This window comes from Argiope bruennichi, chromosome 10 (genome assembly GCF_947563725.1).
Source record: "Argiope bruennichi chromosome 10, qqArgBrue1.1, whole genome shotgun sequence".
Taxonomy (NCBI): Eukaryota; Metazoa; Arthropoda; class Arachnida; order Araneae; family Araneidae; genus Argiope; species Argiope bruennichi.
In genome coordinates, this window is record NC_079160.1 from 5,892,287 (window position 1) to 5,910,900 (window position 18,614).

The following is an 18,614-nucleotide window of genomic DNA, read 5'->3' on the forward strand; positions in this document are numbered from 1 at the left end:
ACTTTCTGGAATGACCAAATTTATTACTAAACAATATTTATTTTCGATATTCATTAGTCCTGATAATGAATAAACATAATTATTGGGAAGATCATCAAACTCGTTTTATTTCAAGAATCTAATAATGGCATTCCATAAAATTTGAATTGCAGTCTTATTAAATAAAAACAATGTTTAAGTGAAATTTCATATTTTATCAGTATGCAGACGAGTCCTCTTGAAGAGCATTCTAGCATTGGAGGATGAATATCATTACATTAAATGTAATCAATAGTGCTTGATAATTGGATGTACTAATTTTTTTTAGATATGCCTATAGCTCTCGCAAAAACGTTTGGGGCTACTGAAAGATCAAATGAAATGTTTGGATGAATTGTTTTACAAATATATTTTAAACACAGTGAACAGCTTCATTTTAAAAACTCACGTCAGTTCATTTTTCCTTTAAAGATTTATTAGTTGAAATTAAAACAGTTAATTTAGTTCTATCAATATAATAGCAAATTGTTTTTAGGTTTTGAATCTATGACGAGATTAAAAGAACAAAAGTAAAATGCGGATGTATATGCAAGTTATAGGATTTTTAGTGGATGTTTTCATATCTCATATGTTAAATTTAATCTTTTCAGATGCTGACACATTTTGATTGAAGTGATCATGGCACAACGGATATCTGATGCTTTTAAAAAGCGAGAATTGGAATTGGAATCTCTTGCGATTGAATCATGAAACAGAGATCCAGCAGATTTAAGGGATAGTTTGAGCTTGGACTAATATTTCAAGCTTTACAAAATCTCATCTTCAGGACCAAAAATTTATTGAAACGTAAAAGCTATACTCATATTTATTGAAAGCGAAAGAAATGCTTCTCTCCCTATTCCACACAGGTGATTTCTAAGTGACGAAAGTGCCATAATTTCCTGGATTTTGTATGTGTAATCTGTGATAAGAACCATGGGGATTCTCTTTGCATTATTTTAAATAAATGAACAGAAGGAAGAAATTTTAATTTGAATGATTTTTTTTGTAGCGACAATAGCAAGAACTTTAATAGCAATTTAAACAATTTTATGTATACTAGAAAGATTTTGCTCGATTATTTCCTTTTTACTCAAGTGAGACAGGATGTCATCTCAATATAAAAAAAGGAGGAAAAAGCGCCTGCAACTGACACTAGAGCATCGAACTGTGCAGAAAATATCCGATGGCATTTATTAGAACAATGGTATAACATAACTCTTATGTGGAATGAATGCCCTTTCAGCTCCAGTCGTAAAGTATCTGTACATAATATGTAGAAGGTATCTAGATGTCCCGGAATCAAAGTCATCGAAGTAATATGGGTAAGTTGTGCGAATTATCACAGCACCAAATGATTCTTCAATCACTGGATTTGTTTATCAAATAATAATTAGAACCCTAACAACGTACTTTTATTTAGTTTAGGTATTCTGTCAGACAATTCATGGCCATAAATGCAACTTTTCTGGCTAAAAGGTATGCAATCACCATCGATAATAAGCCTTTCTCTGTTCAAACACACGTCTTCATTAGACAGGCAGTTCTGCTTGATGCGGGGAGGATATTCCCATAAGACGAGCTCGAAGCATGTGGAATTCAAGGTCATGGCAAGTTCCTGAATTATAACGATAAAACTACGACAACGAGGCATTCGGAAACCATTTTATTTGGATTCTTCAGAAAGTATATTGGTGGCAGTTAAAGATACACAAACCATAATTTTCTGTAAATAATTATTGAAATATATACAGCAGTTTTACTTACCTCTCAACATAAGAAACGAGTTGATGTACTTATTATGCCTCGAGATCAATTTCTAAAAATAGTTGTCGAAGTAATCGGCCTATGTAAGGCTTTCTTCATGGCATCCATTAAGGAAATGTTGCATGGACAAAAAGCTGCGCCTGTGACAGATGAACAAAAGATGTTTCCATGTAATTTTGTGTAGTCTCGCTTTCAGCCTCCGATAAAATCATTTTTTGGAACGCACTAAAGTCATTGCAATTTATATTTAAAATGCATATAATTTTCAATACTTCTTTAAATCAAAGTAACCGATACATACTCATATCAGTGAGGTCACAAAGTTCATTTGCTTTCAAAGTATTTAAATGATAATCCAGAAAACTTAACTTGTACCATTATGAAAGAAAAAGTGCATGCTTCTCAAGCAAAGCTTCGGGCCTTGTTTCTTTCTCCATTATGCTCTAATGCGTTCTTTCCGAGACAGTTTAAACTGTTTTACGAACGTTTCTAGAAAAGGGCAAAATAACATACGGTATTCTGAATCAAACCAATAACTGTGGCTACTGCGCAAATGTTATTTGAGCATTTATGATTTGCTCAATTTCTAATCCTTGTAGTGAGTAAATATATGCATAGCTCCTGAAAGATCCTGGAACTATAAAATGTTCAATTTCAAATCCTCTTTAAATCGCTATAGTTTTTGTTTTTCAAAAGACCAACTATTGGTAAACTTAAACTACATTTTAAGTAAGATTTCTATTTTCGATTCTATTTATAGTGAAATCATAAGCAAATTTTTCCGGTTTTGAATTATTAATGCAGATTTAAAGAGCAAAATTATCATGCATATTCAGACACTTAATGGTTTTCTTGTTTTTCAGATCTAATCTATACCGATTCAAATGTTAAAATATTTTTACAGATGTTGGTGCGTTTCGACCGAAGTGATCATGCCATAACATACAGCATCTGAAGTTTCTATTAAGCGCAAATTGGAATTTGGAGCCTTTGCAGTTAATTATGTATGTCCGGAAAACAACTTATGCGGTTGGTTTGTAAAGTTATGAAATGTATATTTACTACCAAAAATGTAATTTGCTTAATGTGTATTTACTAACAAAAATTATCAGTCTATATAGTGGAAATGTTTTTACAAATGTAATAATCGTTATTTGAGGATATCAAAACATCTTTGAAATGTTGCTTCCCATTTTAAGAACAAAATAGTGAATATTTCTATACTTTTTTCGATTTTTTTTTAAATATTTGTCGAAGCTTGGAATATTTATCCAAAACAAGTGTTTGGCATATCCATCGATACTTCAGCTTAAAATTGTGTGGGAAAATTTCATTCCTACTTAAACGACTTTTAAATATTGCTCTGCAATCATTTCCTTCAGGAGTCGTGCTTGATTTCTTCTTCTTTGAGAAACAAGCATTTTTAAAACAATCGAGGTCGATAAACATGTTCTGTGTAGATAAATTAAAATTTAATGGTACAGTTGATTTTTTTTTTTTTTTTTCCCTAGAAATCTAAATCAAATTTCTAACAAGAGTGAAAGTCTAATTCATCATTTTTTCAAGATGGATATTATTCTCTTTGAAGTTTCATTAGTAACCATAATCTCTTATTAGAATTCAACATGTTGACAAACATTTAGCCAGCAATATAGGGAGGAATCTCGACGACTGCATCAGAACTCATTTTAATTTCTTTGAAATAAAAACTAAAAGGATTTCATTTGCATAGTGCATTCCTCTATTATTGTCAATTGCTTCAACCGTTTCATGCTATTATGATTTGCTACAATTACTTTCCATCACCGATTGCTGTTAACAGTTTGAAAAATTGAATTTTATGGTTATGAAACTATCTATTCTTCACATTAGTATAACGGTGTGTTGTATACTCCATGTATCAACAAATTTTATAAAAATTGTAGTGCTTTGTTTTTTGTACTGAATGTCAACGTTCGTGAAAGCAATTTCATTATCTTATCCATTTCTAGAACTTCATTTTATAAAAATGAGTTATTAAATGATTAAATATATTTTTTATAATAATTTGTGTATAGTTCTAGTATGAAGGAATTTTGAAATTAATCTTAACATTCGTTTTTGAAATATTGGTCTTAATTTGGGAAAAATGTTTCATTCTAATTTTAGGTAGTGGACCTCAATCTCTAAATTTTCTGTGAGGAGTTTGGTCTCAAAACAAACTCTAATACAATAAAATTGATACGATAAATGTCTAAATGTTTGTTTCGATAATTTAAAATCTACGAATAGCCACACTCTACTTGAAAGATTAGGGAAAAATGCGTTGTCCACATGCATGCTTCATCTCTTAGATTGTCCGAAAATATTTTCAATAAATATTGTTCACCTGTAACTTAAGGTTTTGTGCACGTGAAACAATTTTATACTTTGAAAAGATTTTACGCCTAAATTTTTAATTTATTTGACTGTTGTTGCTTCAATTTTAAAATTATGACACAATAGATTTTTTTCCTTTGTTAATTTTGCAGCCGAAAATGTCATAAAATGCATAGCATTAATTATTCCTGAATCGAAATTTGATTGTACATGGTATTGATACTCATTAAATTCTATTTAATTTAAAATTTAATTTTAATATTTTCTGCAGTTTTACCATAGTCCGAGAAGGTATATTAAAATTAAACATCTCTTCGTTGCATCCATTTGCAGTTACGTTATAATCCAAGGTTTTATTCTTGTTAACTATTACTAGCTTATTTAAAATATAATTATAGTAAAATTATTAATAAATTTAAAATACTAAATCTTGAATCCTGAATACCTTATTTCGGCTTTTAATTCTATGCAAATGTGTACATACGCGGATAAAGGATACTTTGATTGGTTCGGCCGGCCAACCAATCAAAATATCCTTGGATTCTTAGAAAGCATTTGATCACAGTGTCTGATCACCACGGTGATCAAAATGCCAATAGGAAAAATAGGACGCTCTTTCATGATTAGCAGGAATTTAAATTTCCAAATCTTGCCTAATGCAATAAAATATCGGATTTGTTGAGGAAAAGTGAATGGATGCGACGAATATTAAAGTAGTACTGGTCCCCCCCCCCTCCCTTTAGTAATACGAGGCTTTGACTTTGTAGAAGCATTAGATCCTCTGAAAACATTTCTTCTAAATTATTTAATAAAATATTAAATTTTCACTTATTCTGATTTCCACTACACATTGAAAAAGTTTCATTATGAATTTTTAGAACTGAATTTCTAGAATAGCTGAAATTATTTCCATCAGTATACAATATGTTAATTTTCTTTATTTATATTTTAAGAATCAATGCTTGCATTAAATTTTTCAACTCAAGTTTGTCAATTTTATGTTCAGTTAATGCTTCACTTTAAATAATGAATTTCTTCTTATGCTTATTACATAAACTAAAAGTATTTTGTATTTTGAAGAAAATGTATTTTGTTGACTATACTGAGTTCTTAATTCAATGCATTTATACTAATTGTTATGTTGTAATAATATTGTAAACTGTCTTTTTTTTTTTATATTCAATTTGTAAATAAAGTATGTATTTTGAATTTTGTATTTAATTACCGAATATCATTGTCTCCTAATTGTTTTGATAATTTAATACTTCCAGTTCGTCAGCGGGCTTGTAAAGTGCCATAAATAACACTACTTCCTAGAAACTATTCTGCTAGCAAGTTCGTAAACTGAATTTTAGTTGGTACATACATCCAAGTCCTTTATAAAAAATATTGAATATATTCAGATTAAAAGAAATTCGTACGATGAATTGCTGATTATTGGTTTCTATCCTGTTCCTGAAATCATGGCTTCAATTTAAATATAATAGAACAAATATAAGATATTAGAAACTGGTGCATTCTCTAGAAACACAGAAATTGGCTAAATGGAATTTTTCTTCGGATCTCTTTAGCATTATGTTTATAGAAATTTTAATGACTTGAATTCGAATTCAGCATCATTCTGATTTCAAGCTAATTTTTACTCTTTGCTTGTTCTTTCCCGATCACAAGTGAAAAGTTTTTATCTTTAAATTCGGAAAAAAATTATTCGCATTTTAAAAACTGACCGACTTAAATGCGAAATGTGCAATTTACTTTGAAGTTTCATGTCACTATCATTGCTCATTTTGCATATTTACACACTGCGTACGGCGCGCTAAGCCCGCATATATTTGAACGGTCTAGAAGCATGCTCGATAAGCAAAAGGATGCCTATATGCACATTTTTAATTTTCATTTGATATATTTACATAAAGTATTCTTAAATATTACTATATATCTTATACACGTTTTGATTATGTAAGATTTTTTACGTTTTAACTATTTATTTCGCAGACTCGAATAATGCTTTAGTGATATTTGGTAAAGCATATTCCCTTGTGGAGTGGTGTTCGGCACGATTTGCAGCAGTATCTTGTTTTTAAAGACAGCTTACGAATTATCTCGTGTTTTGCGTCCCGTCTGTTTCGGACCGCGAAACGAAGTATCTGTTCTAACAAAGTTATGGTGATTTTATAACGTACAAGTTTACCCAAAAACGGGCTGTCCCAGGCGTATGTCTTATAGATTTCTTTGTTGTCCTTAATGTGTTAAAATTGCCTATAGTTGTTTATGCATCGATTTAGCCGAAAAATATAAAAACTAGCTATCTCGTTATTCTGTCACAACATTAGGGCTGCTAAAAACGAGAAATCTCTTGACTCCGTAAGCAATGTGTTAACATTTATCTAGAAATGGGTTGAATGTTTCATGTTTACTATATTAAAATCGGTTACTATTTTAGTATGTAAACTGTCTGCCATTTTCATTTAAAATCTTGCCTCTCGTTATTGTAGTTCTTTAGATTTTGTCTCCAATTTGTATGTTGTAGGTAAATCAAATTTCTATTGCAATAATATTTTCTCCTATCGGATACAGATTCGATAAATTTCATTGCATAAACATGTTCCTCTCTAGGTTAAAAATCAAATTATTAGTCGTTGACCGTAGGACATTACATCTTGAAATAAATGGGAGCTAAATCATATGATCTCGTAAAGTACCGATTTTATTGTCGTATTAAAGAAAAAATGGTGCTATAAATCTGGAGATGTAGAAAGAAAAGCTTTAAATGAAGTGGAATTGAAATTGCATTTGACGAGTTTACATTTTTAGAAAACAAAATCTGGAATTTTGCTTCTTACTGTCCCCCTTATGCTTTATTTGTATTAAAATCAATGACTAATCAGGAATCGTTACTTTTTACAAGTTTACATGTACCTTGTATCGTTGTTTACAATCTCATCGGAAAAATGTTCTAAATTTCTAAAAATATTCTAATTTGTATATCGTCGTATATAAATTCTTGCAATATATATAACCGAGAATGCATCTTTTTGTCGTTGAGGATTTAAAATCTGATTGTCAATAAACGGTTTTAAATCTGCGTTTTTAAAGTCGTCAACCGATTAACTGTTAAGCAGAAAAATCCTCCAGTCTGCTTTTAGATCTTACCAACAAGTTTAATAACAATTCTTGTCTCCCTTTTTCATTTTTACGGAACGACAATTAGTATGAAAGCAGTTTCCTTACCTTGTCAATTGGAAATTTCATTTTGTAATAATGCATTTCGTCATTATCAAATTAAAGAATTTATTTTTATTTACTAGAATTATACGCCTACGTCTATGATATCAAATCTTGTATTTTGCAAGAATTTACCCTTGAAGTACTGGTCTTAAGCAAAAAAACGAATTTCTTTTTGCATTTTTAATTTCAGTTTACTGCTCTGAACTCGAAATTTTCAATAAGAATTTTCGTCACAAAACAAATTCTAAAATGTATTTTCGTATACTAAAAATGTGTAATATATACCCTCATGTTTGGTTAGTATACTATACTTTTGTCAAGAAAGAAAAAGGTCTCCTGTGTTAGAAAGAAGGGGGGGGGGGATACTTTGTCAACATTTTCTAAAAATTCTAAGTTTTAATTGATCAAAAAAAGTATTTCTAATAAATACTGCAATCATAATAAGATTATATAATTTTTAATACAGTGTAATTGGCAGGAATAAAAAGGAAATTTTCATTTCCCTAGTTATAATATTGAATGTAGAATTTAAAAAACTGTGGCACTAATTTATTAAATAAGTTAAGTGTATACTTAGATATACTATTTTAGTATATATATATATATATATATATAATATAAGCATTATTTTATGTGAAGAAGAATGCAGTTTGAAGACAGTGAAGATACTTTTGATTTCATGACGTAGTTTTATTTCATTTTGAAGAAGCAGGCATATGTACAAGCGATGAGTACACTGAACAACACAGAAAAGAAATGAGGAAAAAGCTCTTGGACATTTTATCCCTGGTCTTATATAACCAGAGAAATTGATAGGGAAAATATTTCTTCATATTGCTAATATATAATGAGATTTCGATAGGGATTTTCACACACACACACACACGCGTCGGCGAGGTAGGGGAAACACAGGGATATTTTAAAAAAGAATTTGTCTCATCAGCGGTATTTTGTCTCTTCACGCGGAGTGTGGAAAAGTTAGGCTTTTAGCCGATTCAGCAATTTCACATAGCTTCTCTTGAATTAATTAAGTAGAGACAGTGGAATTGGATCAAGAAATAAGAGAATATTTTAGAATAAAGTTACTATGGGCTAAATTAAGATAAAACCTTGGAAATTAATTAAATTGAAATTAAGAGTTTATAATATCATTACAATTTTTCCCCCACTGCAAGACGTGGAAATATGTCGGGGCCCTCGACACACAGCCTTACCTTACAGTGGTGGTCAAGTAAGAAACTAAAATTTAAAGGCATATCAAAAGTGATACCCGAGTTTCCCTTGCATTTACATTCATATAAAAATCATTTTGAACAAGATTATGTACAGCATAAAAAAGATAAAGTGATATATGTGAAAATATTAAATAAACTTAAATATTCAACAAAAATAATAATTTTAAAATGTGCAATATACAAATGATTTTCTGCAGAAACTCAGTCTATTGTCTCTCAATAAGATTATCTCTATTTGGTGAGGAATGTCTCTAAAAAATACTTGCACATTGTGTCCTTTAAATAGTAGAAGGCTCACCAAAATTATCAAATTGAATGTAAAATAATGGAATAATACAATTGAACTTAATAATAATATGTCGATACAGTTCTGATTTTTGTATGTAACACTTGAATCTGAAAATAATAATATGGGATTCAAAATATTCTTATTATAAACATTAGTATTCAAAACAAATGACATAAAAATGTGTAAATGTAAAAGAAAAACTTTAACCCATTAGTTAGTCAATTAGTGGTGACTAGTTCACCCTTGTCCGCCAATTTCTAGTAGTGGGTGAAACTTAATGTCCCAAAATTAGGACATCAAGAAAGGGGACGTAATTCTTATTTTCTCTCTATTCTCATTCAGGATAAAAATAGAAAGAGATAGAAATTAATTGTGAGGTTGACCCTATACTCACATCTCAATAAGACTGAGGTATTTGAATTTATGTTGTGATGGCGCCTATCACATCATCATTATGAAGAAAAGAAAAACTGACTCTTACGAGTGGAGACAACGGGCCAACCTAAGATAGGGATTATTTGAAAGAAACATGGGGAATAAAAGGATTTGTTTTTTAATTTAAATTATTATTATTCATCACTTAATTTTAATTTTTCTGGTGGATAATATGTACTTTATTTTGATACATGGACAATATCAGTAGCTTTGTTTGTTAATGCGTTTGGTTTAGTTATTTCATAATTTACATCTGAAATGTTAGTTGCTATTTCATATGGACCTGAAAATACTGGAGATAATTTTCTACGATTTGGATAATTAAATTCCTCATACATTACAATGTCACCACGTTTGAATGGAGAATCTATAAATCTAGCATCATATTTTATTTTTATCATGAAATTTTATTGTATTATCTTTAGCTAATTTTCTGGCTTCTTCTATTGGAGGATACAATTGATTTTGAGTTAAGGGAGGAGAATAAGGTAAAGTGCCAAATAACAAATATGCAGGAGGAAATTTTGTAACTGAATGGGGTGTTAAATTATATTCACTGATTACTTGTTCTAAAAGTCTAGTCCAAGGAATTTTAGTAGGAGAAGAATTGACCTTGCACTTTAATTTAGTTACTACTAGCCGCCTTTGGCGACCAGGCGGTTCCCCAATCTTAATGCTCGTTAAAATTTTAATAATTAAATATTTTATGTAATTCCTACTTTAATAGCTTCTTCATCAAATATTTTAAAGCTTCAAATTTTGATAGTCATGTAATTCACTTATAATAATATAAAGTCCTTCAGCCATAACATAATATGTATCTCTCTAATTTTCTGTTAGTTCCGGTAGAATTTATGCTTAAAATTAAAATGGAAATGACTAAACTGCAATTAATATAATAATATTTTTTACTGAAACAAAGTATTTTTTTAATAATATGATTACTGATAATAGAGTCACTGAGCGTTTAAACTTTATGGGCACTAAAGAATATCTTTCTTAAGTTATGTAATATCTCAAGAATTTGTCAACAAAATTTTCTCAGATTCATCATGAACAGATCGATTCATTAACAATGTTTCATTTTAAATGCATCAAACTTTAAGAAAATAACATGAATCGTTTAAAATAATTGGTCGAAAACAGGTTTAAAAAACTACTTAAAAAACGATGTACTTAAAACTATAAGCATATACATAAAAATATATAACTAACATAAATACAAATTAATTACAAAAGCATGCAACTAACCTAAAAATAAATTAAATAATTGAAAACAGGTTAAAAAAATCTACTTAAATAACGATGTACTTAAAACTATAAGCATATACAAAAAATATATAACTAACATAAATACAATTTACTTACAAAAGCAGGCAACTAACCTAAAAATAATTTAAATCATCCGTTGATAACGGTTGTCATGGCAACAATCAGAATGCGCATGCGTGAATTTTCTTCGCCAGCTCCGGTAACGCAAATGCGTGAATTTTTCTACGCCAGTTGGGGTAACGCTATGCAGATTATACATTTTTAATTTCCTTTATTCTGTGTTATTTTAATCCAAAAGTACTTCAGAATGAATCTGAAACATGGATTAATTAACAATGTTTAATTTTAAATGCATAAAACATTAAGAAAATCAACAGAATCGTTTGAAATAATCCGCCGAAAAATATTAACCCTAGCCTCATTACTGTTGGGAGAAAAAATATTGAAGCCTTATTCATTTGGCGGTGGGGAAAATGGAAGATTTTTTTGGCAGGAAAGTTAGTTTTTAATTAATAATTAAAATTCTAATTAAAATTTTTAAAAAAGGGACCCCAGGTGCACATTCCCGACCTCTAAGGTATACATGTACCAAATTTGATAGCTGTATGTCAAATGACCTGGCCTGTAGAGCGCCAACACACACACACACACACACATTGAGCTTTATTATAAGTATAGATTGACTGGTTAACTCTTTCACATTTCCCATTAATTTGTGGATGATGTGAAGATGTTAACAGATGCTTCGCACTGTAATTTCTGAGGAAATGTTTGAATTTAGATGAGATAAAGGCACCATTTCTATCAGTTAATAATTTGGAAGGAACCTGAATTTGAAAAACTTGCTTTAATATATTAATATAAGTTTCAGAATTTTCATATTTGGAGGGAAAGGCCCAAACATATCTTGTCGCATGATCAATTACTATATGAAGAAATTTTTTAGTTGAATTGTAATAGTTAAATCCACCAATAGTATCGACAGAAAGACATTCAAAAGGACGATCTGTGGGGAGCACAGCCTGTAAAAGGCCAAATCTTTTTTGCTTTTTCTTTTTATTTAATTGGCAAATATCACAATGTTTAACAAAAAGTACAATATCTTGAGTAATATGGGACCAGTAATATTGAGGTGTAATTAAATTTATCATTTTTTGAGTACCTGGATGCCCAAATTGTTCATGAGCCGTTTGCAAAACTTTTCTTCTAAGAGAAAAAGGTACAACTATTTTAAATAATTTTTTTCTTTTTAACTACAAGTACATCATTAATATTTTTATATTTAGTATTATCTAAATCGTCTAAATTTTGATAGTGTTTTATTTCATCTAATTCCAATAAATGCACAGAATGTTGGAGATATTGAGCAGTAGGATGCCTTGATAATATATCAGCTTCAACATTAGATGTTCCCTTTAAATGTTTAACTTCATGATCAAACATGCTTAGTTTTAAAGACCAACGAAATAATCTTCCCCTTAAATTTTTTACATTTTTAAGCCAACCAAGAGCAGCATGATCAGTATGAATTATGATTTTTTTCCAATGTAAATAGTAATAAAATTTATCAAGAGCATCTACTATTGCTAAACATTCCAACTCAGTTATACAATAATGTTTTTCATAAGATCGTAAAATTCTTGAATGATAAGATACAGAATGTAATTTACCAGAACAGTCAAGCTGTTTTAGAACAGCTCCAATGGCTACCTGAGATGCATCACAAAAAACACGAAGAGGTAAATTAGGGTTATATAGTTGTAACACTGGTTTAGTTATCAATTTATTTTTTAACATTTCAAAAGCTTTTTGACAGTCTTCTGTCCATTGCCATGGTGTATCTTTTTTAAGAAGATTATTTAAGGGTTCCCTTATTTTAGCATTAGAATCAATAAACTTATTATAAACATTTACAGAACCAAGAAAACCTTGAAGTTGTTTAACATTTTTTGGAGGTTGTAATTTTTTAATACTTTCAATATTATGATTATCAGGAGAAATGCATCCTTCTTTGACTTCATACCCCAAGAAAATAATTTTATCTTGAGCAAACACACCTCTAATGAGTTAGAGAAAACTACTATGTCATCAAAATAGTGACATGCAAAATATGAAAATTTATGTTTATTTAAAACTCTACGAATAGTTCGATTGAATATTGCAGGTGTATTTTTAAAGCCGAAAGGTAGGACTTGAAATTCATATAAACCTTCAGTAGTTACAAATGCCAATTTATGTTTATCTTGTTAATGCAAGGGTATGTGCCAATATCCAGATGCAAGATCCAAAGTTGAAAAAACTTTAGCAATACTTAATTTATCTAATAAGGTATCTATTCTAGGGAGAGGCTCTGCCTCAGATTTGCAAAGGGAATTAATTTTACGATAATCAATACAAAGACGGCCTTTTCTATTTTCATCTCTTTTATATGCTAATATTACAGGGGAGGAATAATTACTAGTAGATTCTTTTATTAAACCTGCATCTAACAAATTTTTAATTTGCTTATTTATTTCAATTTCATCAGTAGCAGAGGTTCCATAAGCCCTTTGTGACACTGTTAAATCAAATATTAAATTTATTCTAGGGTGGTTCCATTCTTATTTTACCAACATGCAATCATATTTTTTGCAAACACATGAGAATATTCTGACACCAGAGATAATACAGGTTCAGGTAGTTTATTTGCAGTCAGAGGTGGGAAAATTTCCTCTGAGGTATTCCCTACCTTGACCCTATTATCACTAGTGTTATTATTTTCCACAATATATAAAGACATATAATTATTATTGGTATGCAAGTTGGTAATAATTTTTCCATTTTGAAATATTTTATTTTTGTCACAATCTATAATTAACTTATATAAACTACAATCTGGAAGTCCTAAAATGATATATGGTAAAGGATTGTCCATAATATATAATATGATTTTCTTATTTATTTGGCCAATTTTTAAATATATGTCACAAATTTGGTTTAACTGGAACGTTCCATGTGCTTGTTTGACTCTAATAGGGTTTACATTTTTTCTTGTCAAGTTAAGTTTTTCTTTGACAATATCTACAGATATGATTGAAAGAGTGGATCCTGTGTCAATAACAATATTTATATTATTATGAAGGTTATAAACATTGTCCAAGTTAGCTAGACTTGGTAAAGTTGAGATGTGTCCGGACACTAATAATTGTAACTGTGTTGGGCTAGGGACCTCATTAGAAGAATTTGGTCTCATTTTAGAATTTTGAAAACAGCCAAGAGGGACTTCTGTGCACGGGGAAGTGACATTGGCTGTTATTGGAGTATTGGTTATAAAGTGAGGTTGATAAAAGGGACATGCTTGTGTCCAATGATTAACATTTGGAATACCTATTTGAGTGCAAATTCTACATGGTGAAGATGGTACTCTTTGTTGAAAATGCAAATTATGACTATAGTTGTTACGTAAGCATGTTACCCCGCCCCTCACTTGTAACGCCCTCTAGCGGGATATGTAAAAAACGATCAGTCTTTGTAACATCATCGACGAAGCAGCAAGCCGAAAGGCAAGGCTCAAACCAACTCCCGAAAGCGGAGAAACAATAAAATCTTTAAAATACAAAAAAGGTCTGTCATCATTATCGAACCTCTCCATTCTGGTCCTAGCGATCCGGAGACGAATTAGCGAAAATATGGAGAAAAATAAAACTCAAAAAGCCAAAGAGTTAAATAGAATCCGTGGAAGGATAAAAGCGAAATTAACAAGTGTTAAAAAGTTTGTTGAAAGTAGTTCAACGGTTGAAGAAGAAAATAAATTCATATTAAGCTGTCAACAAAAGCTGGCAATTGTGGAAGAAATAAAAAATGAATTAGAAATTTTATTCAAGGATTATTTAGAAATCGACGAAGATGAAACGTTAAGCCAGAAGTGCGATCAAGAAATATTGGATATCGAAGAAGAAAGAAACGAATTAGAGGTAAGTTTGAAATGCTTACTCTCTAATTATAATGTTAACGAAAATGTAATTCATAATATAAATGATCAAAATTCAAATTTGAACGCTTATATCAATCATATTCAATTAAAAACGAAAATTCCGGAAATTCCCTTACCGTTATTTTACGGAAAAATGGAAGAATTCAGTAATTTCAAAAATCAATTTATCTGTCTAATAAACGATAATATTGAATTAACGAATGATCAAAAGTTATTTTATTTAAAAGCTGCCCTCCGTGGTGAAGCTAAATTTATAGAAACAAGTGACGATACATTTGAGTCACTGTTTGCTGCTCTCGAAGAACGCTTTGAAAATAAGCGAGCAGTTGTTGATATTCACATTCGAAATATGCTAAAACTAGAAAAATTAAATTTTGAGTCTGCAAAAGGCTTACGAAATATCACAGACACAAGACATAAAAGTCTGAGAGGTTTAAAAAGTTTTAATTTAGAATGTAATGACTTAACAAATGCTATATTAGTAAATATAATATTAGAAAGACTTGACAAAGAGAGTAGAAAGGCATATGAAATGTCCATACAATCAAAACAAATACCTTCATTGAAGGAGCTCTTGCAATTTTTAGAATCAAGAGCGATGGTACTCGATCAATTAGGGAAATACCCTACAAGTAACAAATTCCACAAGGAATTTCAAGGCGCAATAAATAAGCCAAAAAACTTTCTTCTTAATGCGAATAAACTAAGTAATGCAAAGCCATGTATTTTATGTAAATTTGAACATCCTTTACAAAGATGCTCTGAATTTTTAAAACTGAGTGTTTCTAAAAGAATCGAGCTTTTAGAAAAATATAACATTTGTAAGAACTGTTTGAAATTGCATAAGCCACCCTGCAAATCCACATTCCGCTGCCGAAGCTGTCAAAAATCAGGCCATAATTCTTTGATACATCTGGATCCTAAACTCTTAAGTACGCGCCTTGCAGAGGTAACGCCCCCAGACGCGGGGGAGCAACGTTATGTAAACAATGAACCGTCTGGCTCGTCGAGGTTGCCACAAAAACTGACCCCTGATGCTGAGTCAGCGCTTACAAGTAACTCGAAACTATCTTCAAACATTCTATGCACCGCGCAGTTATTTATTGAAGACGCATTTGGTCAAAAAATAAAAATAAAAGCCCTGTTGGATTCAGGAAGTTCGATAAACATAATAACTGCAGATTTGGCCAATTCTTTAGATTTGAAGCGGCAAAAGGTTAATGCATCCATCTCTGGTATTAACGGAGAATTCTTCGTTAAAAATAAATTAACCACTACCATTTTTAATGAAGACAATGATTTTTCCAGAACTGTATCATTTTTAATTATGCCTAAAATAACGAATTCAACTCCTTCTAAAGAAATTGATATCTCAAAAGTTAACTTCCCAAGTGAGATAAAACTTGCGGATGAGACTTTTCATATTCCTAGTAAAATTAATGCATTACTCGGATGCGAGTTGTTCTTTGATTTATTGAAGGCAGAAAAATTTAGATCGTATGATAAGTCACTCTTGTTACAAAATAGTGTGTTCGGATATTTAGTAACTGGAACAATCAAAGGCAGAAATTCTCATTTCTTTTCTGGATTAATTTTTAAAAATGATAATCTAGAGAATTCTGTTAAAAATTTCTTTAACTTAGAATCTTTTCCTGGTGATAATACAGATGATTCAGTCGAATCAAAAACATATGAAGAAGCTTACTGTGAGGAACATTTTCTTTCCACTCATAAGAGGGATAGTACCGGAAGGTATGTTGTTAAATTGCCAATAGTTGAAGAAAAATGTTCTACACTAGGCGATTCAAGAGAAATGGTGGAAAGACGTTTAAATTTACTTTGGAAAAGATTAGATAAAAATAAAACAATGGCAATGCAATACAAGGCTTTTATGGATGAATATTTCCAGTTAAATCATATGGAAAGAATTTTAGATTCTCCTGAAATTGCCAATAGTGAATATTATATTCCTCATAATGCCGTATTTCGTCCAGAAAGCACATCAACACCCTTGCGTGTCGTTTTTGATGCATCTGCAAATTCTAGCAGTGGAGTTTCACTTAATTCCAATTTATTGAACGGCGGAACAGTTCAACAGGAACTATTTTGCATCATTCCAAGATTCCGAACATATGAATTTGCATTTAGTGCAGATATAAAGAAAATGTATCGCCACGTTTTGGTCGCAGAAGCAGATGGAGACCTGCAAAAAATTCTGTGGAAATCTAATACATTTGCTCCTGTGGAAACATACAGACTACGGACTGTGACATATGGAACAAAATGTGCTCCATTTTTAGCCATCAGAACACTCAAGGCATTAGCTGAGAAAGAAAAAAGTGAATTTCCTCAAGCATCTGCAGCACTTCCTACTGATGTTTATGTTGACGACATTTTAACTGGTTCCAATAACTTACAAAAAATCAAGGCTTTACAACAGCAGTTAATAGAACTTTTAAGTAAAGGAGGCATGCAACTTCACAAATGGGTTTCAAACCATCCTGGATTATTAGGGAATAATCGAAACTTAAATTTTGAATTTCCAGACTTAACAACAATTAAAACGCTCGGAATGCAGTGGCGTCCCACATCAGACATTTTCACGATTGAAGTGACTGTCAGTTTGATAAATCCTGTGAAGTGAAAACAAGTCTTTTGTGCAGCAAATCGCGAGTGTGTGCAATCAATAACGACTTTATGAAAGAAGTTAAAACTCTTTGTGAATTGAATTTACTAACTAATATTTCTAATAATTTTATTTGTAATATTTTAAATTTAAGTAACAACTATACTAAAATTGTAAGTTATCTTTTCAGATTTATTAATCATTTGAAGTGTTCTTCTAAAATGTAAAAAAGGTAAGATAATAATGATGGAAATTCAAGCAGCATCCAACTTCATGGTAAGCAAGGGGCAACCTTCTGAATTTTCAGAGGAAATTAATTATTTGTCAAAATGGCAAAATTAACTAAATTAGTACAAGTTTGGAAAAATTAGAAACTTAATTATTTGAATAATTTACATCTTAGAAACAAATGGCAGTTTGCTAAGAATAATGTAAATCTTAATGATATGGTTGTAATCAAAGATCCAGATTTGCCTCCATATAAATGGAGACTGGGTAGAATTCAAGAATTAATAAAAGGTTCAGATGGTTTAGTCAGAGTTGTTGTCATAAGAGTTTTGAATGGTGTTATTAAAGGAGGCATTAGTCAAATATGTTTACTTCCAAAAAATTAATTGGATTTATATGTGCATATGATTGTAAATAATATATAGAGACTTTAACTCATTTGTATAAATGTGTATATATAAGAATTATTTCAGTATTATTTTGTGTAAATTTATATATAAGAATTATTTCAGTATTTTTTATTTGTTTTTACATTTATTCATTTTTTTATAATAATTATATCGAATTTATTGTGATGTGTGAAATTCATATAGTGTCTGAATATTGAAATTGTGCAATTTCAAGGCGGGAGTATGTTACGTAAGCATGTTACCCCACCCCTCACTTGTAACGCCCTCTAGCGGGATATGTAAAAAACGATCAGTCTTTGTAACATCATCGACGAAGCAGCAAGCCGAAAGGCAAGGCTCAAACCAACTCCCGAAAGCGGAGAAACAATAAAATCTTTAAAATACAAAAAAGGTCCGTCATCATTATAGAACCTCTCCAATAGTTATTGTAATTATTGGGACGTGGCCTTATTGAATTATGATAATTTTGTCTAAAATTATTGAGAGCTCGAGGAGTAAAAGAATTTTGAAATCTAAAATTAAAATTATGCCTATGTGTAAAAGGTGCTGATTGCCTTATTCTGATTTTAGTTTCATTACACCTGCCTGGGTTTGGTTCTGAACATTCTTCCATTTTTAATAGTTTAGTGGTTATTGTAAGCCATTCTGTTGGGGTACAAGGAGCTTTTATGCTAACCAATTGTTTTAGTTGAGTTGGCAGACCATCAGTAAGACCTTCTAAAATCAATTGAGGATTAAGGCCTAACTGCCTGCCATAATTTAATTTTTGATGAAA

General features: G+C 30.6%; 1 long non-coding RNA gene across 1 annotated transcript; it reads left to right on the forward strand.

Annotated features, from left to right (window-relative positions):
• The first annotated feature begins 670 nt into the window (after window positions 1-670).
• Window positions 671-2,958, forward strand: LOC129989223 (uncharacterized). Its single transcript, XR_008785740.1, has 3 exons — window positions 671-1,343; window positions 1,442-1,497; window positions 2,690-2,958. It is a non-coding gene; the product is annotated as an uncharacterized LOC129989223 (long non-coding RNA).
• The last annotated feature ends 15,656 nt before the right edge of the window (window positions 2,959-18,614 follow it).